Genomic DNA, 8,093 nt, shown 5'->3' with positions numbered 1-8,093 from the left:
ACCTGGTCTTCCTATGTGATACTGCATGGCCACAGTATCCATTGGAGGACGGCGAACGGTGGCCGGTTGGAGGGTCTCTTAAGTATAATACTGTTCTACAATTAGACCGGTTCTGTAAGGAACAAGGGAAATGGGTAGAAGTAGCATATGTGTTGCCCTTTTTCTCTCTGCGAAATATGCCAGACTTATGTCCTAAGGGTATAGATTTGGGCGTGAAACCTTCAGCTCCCTCCTGTCCTCTTACTTTGCCCCCGTGCTGGGGACTCCAAACTGGGATTCAAACTGCCCACATGGAGGTCCAAACATCTCCTGTCTCAGTACGACCTCAGACTACTCTGGTTTCAGTAGAAACTCAGACCATCGAAGTAAGAGATGAGATGGAGGACAGGAGACAAAGAGAAGAGGAAAAACAGGTTTCTCCAATCTATCCCTGGGATCATATGCGCAGAGCAGCCAGAAAGACTGAGGAACAGTCACACAAGCTGTTGCCTCCTTATGAAACACCCACCGGGAGAAATAATCAGTCTGTGAGAGTTAATAAGCCTTTTTCTTATCAAGAAATACAAAGAATCAAGGAGGATCTGGGAGACTATTTAGATGACCCAGAAAAATATATTAGAGCTTTTAAAGGTGTTACTCTGCTTTATGACCTCACTTGGAAGGATGTGATGTATATCTTGGGACAAACGCTGACTCCCGAGTCAAAGACTCGAGTTTTGGGAAAAGCGGTTGCTTATGGAGATGAATGGCTTGGTAATGAATCAGTAGGGAAGAGGGAGAACGAGATAGCGGCCCTCCCCACTGGGAATCAGGCGGTCCCAACTATAGAACCAGACTGGGACTACAACACAGCTAAAGGAAGATGGGATCAGAATCATTTTGTTAGATGTATTCTTGAAGGACTTAGGCAGGCACGTTCTAAGCCTTTAAACTATGGCAAATTGGCAGATATAGAACAGGAGGAAAAAGAAGCTCCTGGTAAATTCCTAGATAGACTGAGAGAAGGCCTTCGCAGATTCACTGAGATTGATCCCGAAAGTGAAGAGGGAAAAGTGATCTTAAAGGATAGATTTCTCACTCAGTCGGCTCCAGATATCCGCCGTAAGCTATTAAAACAGGCGTATGGACCAAATCAGTCTTTAGATACTCTGTTACAACTGGCTCAGACAGTCTATTACGGTAGGGAATATGAGGAAAAGAAAGAAAGGCAAAAAAAGACAAAGGAAAAGGCGGAAGCCTTCGCCATGGCTATGAAAAACGTTCTTAAACAGCCTGAGAAAAGTGCCCAGAGGGGCCCAGGTGAAAACAGATGGGCTTGCTACTACTGTGGAAAGGGGGGGCACCTCAAGCGGGATTGCCCTCAGGCATCTAAGCCGCCCCCGGCTCCATGTCCGGTCTGCAAAGGACCACACTGGAAGAGAGACTGCCCCCAGAGGCGTAGGTCTCCCGGGTCGGACTCTCAAGACAATCAGGACTGAAGGTGCCCGGGGGTCCCCACACAAGCTCCCGTCCTAATTACACCTGAGGAACCCCGGGTATTAATAGTTGTGGGGGGCCAATCCGTCGATTTCCTTTTAGATACTGGGGCAACTTATTCTGTGCTCACTGAAGCCCCTGGCCCACTTTCTTCCCGATCCGCTTCCGTAATGGGACTGTCTGGACGAGCCAAAAGGTATTATTTCAGTTATTCTTTATCTTGCAACTGGGATTCTGTGCTGTTTTCACACGAGTTTCTGATTGTGCCAGAATCTCCCTCACCCCTCTTGGGAAGGGATATACTGAGCAAGGTCCATGCCTCTGTTTTCATGAATATGGAGCCCTCCCTTTCTCTCCCTTTAGTTGAACAAAATGTAAATCCTAGAGTATGGGCGGATGGAAAATCTGTGGGTCGAGCTCAAAATGCTATTCCTGTAGTTGTTAAGCTCAAAGACCCGCACGTATTTCCACATAAGAAGCAGTATGCACTGAAACCTGAAGTTAAGGAAGGGTTAAAACCCATCATTGAAAATTTAAAGGAACAGGGACTATTAATTTCCTGTAACAGTCCTTGCAACACTCCTATTTTGGGTATAAAGAAATCGAATGGTAAATGGAGACTAGTTCAAGATTTACGAATAATAAATGAGGCTGTAGTTCCTTTACACCCCGTAGTGCCTAATCCTTATACTCTATTGTCTGAAATTCCTGAACGGGCCAAATATTTCTCAGTAATTGATTTAAAAGATGCCTTCTATTCAGTACCTTTGGCGGAAGAAAGTCAATTCCTATTTGCCTTTGAAGACCCTACGCAGCCAGCTTCTCAATTAACCTGGACAGTTTTGCCCCAGAGATTTCGTGACAGTCCTCACTTATTCGGACAAAGTTTGTCACGAGATCTACAAAACTTTAATAGCTCTGAAGTAGTGGTGTTACAATATGTATATGATATTTTGCTCTGTGCTGAGACAGAGGAAGCTTGTTCGCGAGCCTCAGAAGATTTCTTAAACTTTCTGGCGGACTGTGGTTACAAGGCATCAAGAGAAAAGGCTCAGCTTTGTCAACAATCGGTTAGATATCTGGGCCTAATCATATCAGAAGGGACTAGGGCCATAGGCCCTGAGAGAATTAAGCCTATACTAAATCACCCCCTACCTATGACTTTAAGACAATTGAGAGGATTTTTGGGAATCACAGGTTACTGTTGCATTTGGATTCCAGGTTATGGGGAACTTGCCCGGCCTTTATATAAACTTATAGCTGAAACTCAGCAGGCCCAAACGGACAAACTGGTTTGGTCTCCAGAAACTCAAAAGGCTTTTAAGGTTCTTCAGACTGCTCTCCTGCAAGCTCCAGCTCTGAGCTTGCCCACAGGGTCAGAATTTAATTTGTTTGTCACTGAAAGAAAAGGTGTGGCATTGGGAGTTTTGACACAACCCCGAGGGCCTCACCAGCAACCTGTTGCTTATCTAAGCAGAAAATTAGATGTAGTTTCACGTGGGTGGCCCCACTGCCTAAGAGTAATTGGGGCAGCAGCTTTATTAGCACCTGAAGCTTTAAAAATAATTAATGGACGAAACCTTACTGTACTGACTTCTCATAATGTGAGTGGAATCTTAAATTCTAAGGTTAATATTTGGATGACAGACAGTAGGCTTCTTAAGTATCAGTCATTGTTGTTAGAAGGACCAGTAACTAAGCTTAAAGTTTGTGGAAATTTAAATCCTGCCACTTTCCTTCCTGAGAAGGAAAATGAAACACCTGATCACGATTGTTCTCAATTCCTAACTTTAAACCATACAGCTCGAGAAGATCTAAAAGATAAACTGCTGGGTCTGTGGAACGCTCCCCTCTTCGTCAGTGAAAGGCTTCCTGTGGTAGAATCCCCACTCCAAAGAAAAGACTTTCTCCAAGTCTGTGAATACCTTCGACAACAATCACATGCGATGCCTCTTCTTCATCTGATGACATCTACCAACCCTAAAATGGACTGGTGCAACACTTTGCACTTTAACTATGGACATAATGTGACTTTTAATTATGATTTTAAATGTTTTGTTCTTACTGTTTGCTCCCTACATCTGTAATTGTATAACTAGATTTGTTTCTAGCCACATGAAAACTTTTAAGTTACAAATGGTTGCTCAAACTCCTGCTACTGCTGTAGCTTCCTCCGACTACTATTTGGGGCCCCTGGATCAGATATCCTCAATATGAGAATTAGGAGAATATGTTGCCTCACCAATTTAGGGACAACGCCCCTTGTCAGCTCGGAAGTAGTTATGGAATGAGAACGACGCCCCTTTTCCCTAGGCAACATAATTCTCCTAAAAGAAAAGGGGGGAATGAGAGAGTCAGTTCCTAGGCAAGTTGATAGGGAGTCTAGGGGTCCCCAAGGAGAGAGGGGTCTGGAATTCTCAAGGAGGAAGAAAGGACAGTCTTTGGATTCAACCTTTTGTTATCTTAAAATGTTAATTATGGGAGTAGACCTGGTCTTTACAAGGATGTATCTTGCCTGAGGACAGTGTTACCTTAAGATGTAAATTAAGGGAGTGGGTCTGATGAGGTCTTTGCAACCTCCAGACATTCTTTGGCTTATATAACTTCATTGTTAACACTAGCAAGCGGGTACTCTTTCTGCCCCCTTCTGATGCCTATGTCAGAAGCTCTCTCTATCTCCTTTATACTTTAATAAAACTTTATTACACAAAAAAAAAAAAAAAAAAAAAAAAAAAAAGAACTTAAGACATGTAGTTGGTGTGAGAATGACAACCATTCCTTATCTATCTATACAGTAGACTTATATACTAGTATCTCCTTTTCACATAAAATTACTAGAAAAAATTCAAAACCACTATGAGGTACCATTTCACACCAGTCAGAATGGCTGCGATCCAAAAGTCTACAAATAATAAATGCTGGAGAGGGTGTGGAAAAAGGGAACCCTCTTACACTGTTGGTGGGAATGCAGACTAGTACAGCCACTATGGAGAACAGTGTGGAGATTCCTTAAAAAACTGGAAATAGAACTGCCTTATGACCCAGCAATCCCACTGCTGGGCATACACACTGAGGAAACCAGAAGGGAAAGAGACACGTGTACCCCAATGTTCATCGCAGCACTGTTTATAATAGCCAGGACATGGAAGCAACCTAGATGTCCATAGGCAGATGAATGGATAAGAAAGCAGTGGTCCATATACACAATGGAGTATTACTCAGCCATTAAAAAGAATACATTTGAATCAGTTCTAATGAGGTGGATGAAACTGGAGCCTATTATACAGAGTGAAGTAAGTCAGAAGGAAAAACACCAATACAGTATACTAACGCATATATATGGAATTTAGAAAGATGGGAACAATAACCCTGGGTATGAGACAGCAAAAGAGACACTGATGTATAGAACAGTCTTATGGACTCTATGGGAGAGGGAGAGGGTGGGAAGATTTGGGAGAATGGCATTGAAACATGTAAAATATGATGTATGAAATGAGTTGCCAGTCCAGGTTCGATGCACGATACTGGATGCTTGGGGCTGGTGCACTGGGACGACCCAGAGGGATGGTATGGGGAGGGAGGAGGGAGGAGGGTTCAGGATGGGGAACACATGTATACCTGTGGCGGATTCATTTTGATATTTGGCAAAACTAATACAATTATGTAAAGTTTAAAAATAAAATAAAATTTAAAAAAAAAGAATTCAGCCTGATTCACTATTTATTATAAAACATTAATAAGTTGTTGTTGCTTTAGATAAAATAATTTCTGAGGGGAAAAAACTGCCTTAATATGCATTCTGGAAACTTGGAAGGATCGGAAGGAATGGTGTTGGGTGAATATAGCTTTATTCTTTCACACTGTATGTTGTTGTTCTTCAGTCACTCAGTCGTTTCCAACTCTTTGAGACCCCATAGACTGCATCACGCCAGGCTTCCCTGTTGCTCATTGTCTCCCCAGAGTTTGCAGAAACTCCTGTCCATTGAGTCTATGATGCCATCCAACCATCTCATCCTCTGTCGTCCCCTTCTCCTCCTGCCCTCAATCTTTCCCAGCATCAGGGTCTTTTCCAATGAGTTGGCTCTTTGCATCAGGTGGCCAAAGTATTGGAGCTTCAGCATCAGCATCAGTCCTTCCAATGAATATTCAGGGTTGATTTCCTTTAGGATTGTCTAGTTGGATGTCCTTGTTTTCCTAGGAACTCTCAAGAGTCTTCTCCAATATCATAGTTCAAAAGCATCAATTTTTCAGTGCTTAGCCTTCTTTGTGGTCCAACTCTCACATCCATACATGACTACAAGAAAAACCATTTTGTATCAGTCAGTCAGTCAGTTCAGTTGCTCAGTTGTGTCCAACTCTTTGCAACCCCATGGAGTGTAGCCTACCAGGCTCCTCCGGCCATAGAATTTTCCAGGCGAGAATACTGGAGTGGGTTGCCATTTCCTTCTCCAGGAGATCTTCCCCACCCAGGAATCAAACCCTGGCCTCCCGCATTGTAGGGTGAAGCATACGCTTTACTTTCTGAGCCACCAGGGAAGCCTGTGCTTTAGGAGAAATAAATGTATTTTCACTGTAGTGCTTTGGGAAGATGTAAGAGTCTTATGAAAATTTTTTTTCATAACAAAAATGACTATTTCATCAATTGCATCTTGTCTGCCATACTTTCTTGAACTTCTAGTGTGATTTCTGAGAAATTTTTCATGATATAAGCACACATTGGGATATCTCCAGATATTCATTCAAATTGTGCAAAAAGTAACTTTTGTATTTTAAGATAACATTATTGATGGCATAAATAGTGCTAAAATAACCACAGATTTGTTATGTTTCTTTACTTTAAAAGCTCAGTTTTTACAATTATTATTGGCCTTCGATTCTTTAATATAATTTTCCTCTCTCTCACTCTTTTGCATTTGTATACATCTATTGCTAGTACTACAGCACTGGAATAGTTCTCAGATAAACTAATAAAGCTCTCCACCAAATGATCCTTCGGTCAAGGACAGAATATGCATTTGATTACACTTTGCCCATCCAAAACAAAGAACTTGGTACCTAATAGGCTTTAGAACAGTCATTGTTAGTTTAACTAAGTACACAACTTGAGATAACTTAATAGATATCTGTAAGTCTATGTCACAGAGTCACCTGCAGTAATATTTCTGGTACATAGAATGTATGAGGACAACGGAGGTGATCGTATTATCGTGAGAAAGTGTGGGGCTTGAGGGCAAAGTCCCACGTGCTTTGATCCTCTATTTCTTCATACAAATGAAATCTAAAAATGTACCTCCGCGTTAACACTGAACAAGAAATGAAAGAAAGTTATCCCACAGAGTCATGTGAATGTTGTATGGATATTGGTAGAGCAGGGCGCTTCAGACCGGTGCCTGTTGTTTGAGGGCCATCAGCACCTTAGGTAATTTTGGGGTTCTGACTGATGACAATAGACTTGCTGCCTGTCTTTCTCCCTTCTCCAATTCAGTAATTCTATTCTAGTCTCACACGCATGGTCCTTTCAAGGGGCTGAAGAATGGGAGGCAAAGAGCAAGACCGAGGGCAGTCCCTCCAATCTGTCATCCCCTAGGTTTCTCTGCAGGGGGGTTCCCATGGAAGGAGGGAGGGTGAATGGAAGAGCAGTGAAAGGTTTTCAGCGTGTGTTTCGTTCAAATCAAATAGTTCTAAACAGTCTTAATTTCACGCCAGCACTTTCTATCGCATAAACAGAGTTAAATTCATCACAACCTGTCTTCTTTTACAAGGGTAGATAGCAATTTCCTTACATTTCAATAAATACCTAACTATCAATTGTATGAAATCTTGTGCCTGTAAAGAAGAGTACCTCATCCGTTTGTTTGTTTGTTTTTGTGAATATCTCCTGGAGATCCCCAGAACTATTTTAATTTTTGCAACGCTTCTCCATTCAGTAAAAGAAGAAAATCTCAGGGAAGAATTGGTTCTGACCTTCCTGAAAGCTATCAAAACAATAAACAAAGCATTTAGGGTCCCAAACTCCTTGTGGCTCAGTACCTGTCTCCATTAGTCATGAATGAAGCCCTGTGCGTACCAGGGGTATTCCTGCATTTCTTTCTAGTTGGGAGAGATGAGCATTCTGTGAGAGGCATGGTCTCAGTAGCACCAGTCATGCTGTGCCAGAGCCCTCGTAAATATTCACAGGAATGATAAAGAAAGAAGCGCCTCCTTTCAGTCCCACAAGGTGGACCTCTACCTTGGTCCCTGCCCCACGCTGATGTTTTCCTTCATTCCTCAGCTATTCAACATAAGAGTTTGTTGTGGAACTTTGTGAGTGGACTAATTTCATTTGAAATTCTGTTTATTTTAAGATTTTTTGAAATATAGTGGATACATTTTCAATTAAACATGAGAAAATCATGCTTCACTAAAAAGTAAGATTTTTTTCTCTCTCTGTCATAGCTTTTAACTTTCCAACCTTGTATTTTGGGAGGTAGTTTAAGGCAGCAAGTTGTTGAGCTTTGAGCTACTCATTGTTGCAAAGCTTAATGACACTCTTTCTAACAGTTTTATTTTCTCAGAACAGAGACAGCACACACATATTCCATATCATTATACTTTATTAACGATGAATCATCCTTCAC

The 8,093-nt window shown here is 41.9% G+C and overlaps 1 long non-coding RNA gene across 1 annotated transcript; it reads left to right on the top strand.

Moving 5' to 3' along the window:
- Positions 1-1,614: 1,614 nt before the first annotated feature.
- On the top strand, positions 1,615-3,372 carry LOC123466011. Its single transcript, XR_006641299.1, has 2 exons — positions 1,615-1,672; positions 3,280-3,372. It is a non-coding gene; the product is annotated as an uncharacterized LOC123466011 (long non-coding RNA).
- Positions 3,373-8,093: the final 4,721 nt, after the last annotated feature.

The sequence above is a fragment of the Bubalus bubalis genome, chromosome 7, assembly GCF_019923935.1.
Source record: "Bubalus bubalis isolate 160015118507 breed Murrah chromosome 7, NDDB_SH_1, whole genome shotgun sequence".
Lineage (NCBI taxonomy): Eukaryota > Metazoa > Chordata > Mammalia > Artiodactyla > Bovidae > Bubalus > Bubalus bubalis.
Note: the sequence above shows the minus strand (reverse complement) of the source record. Positions and strands in the feature narration are given on the sequence as shown.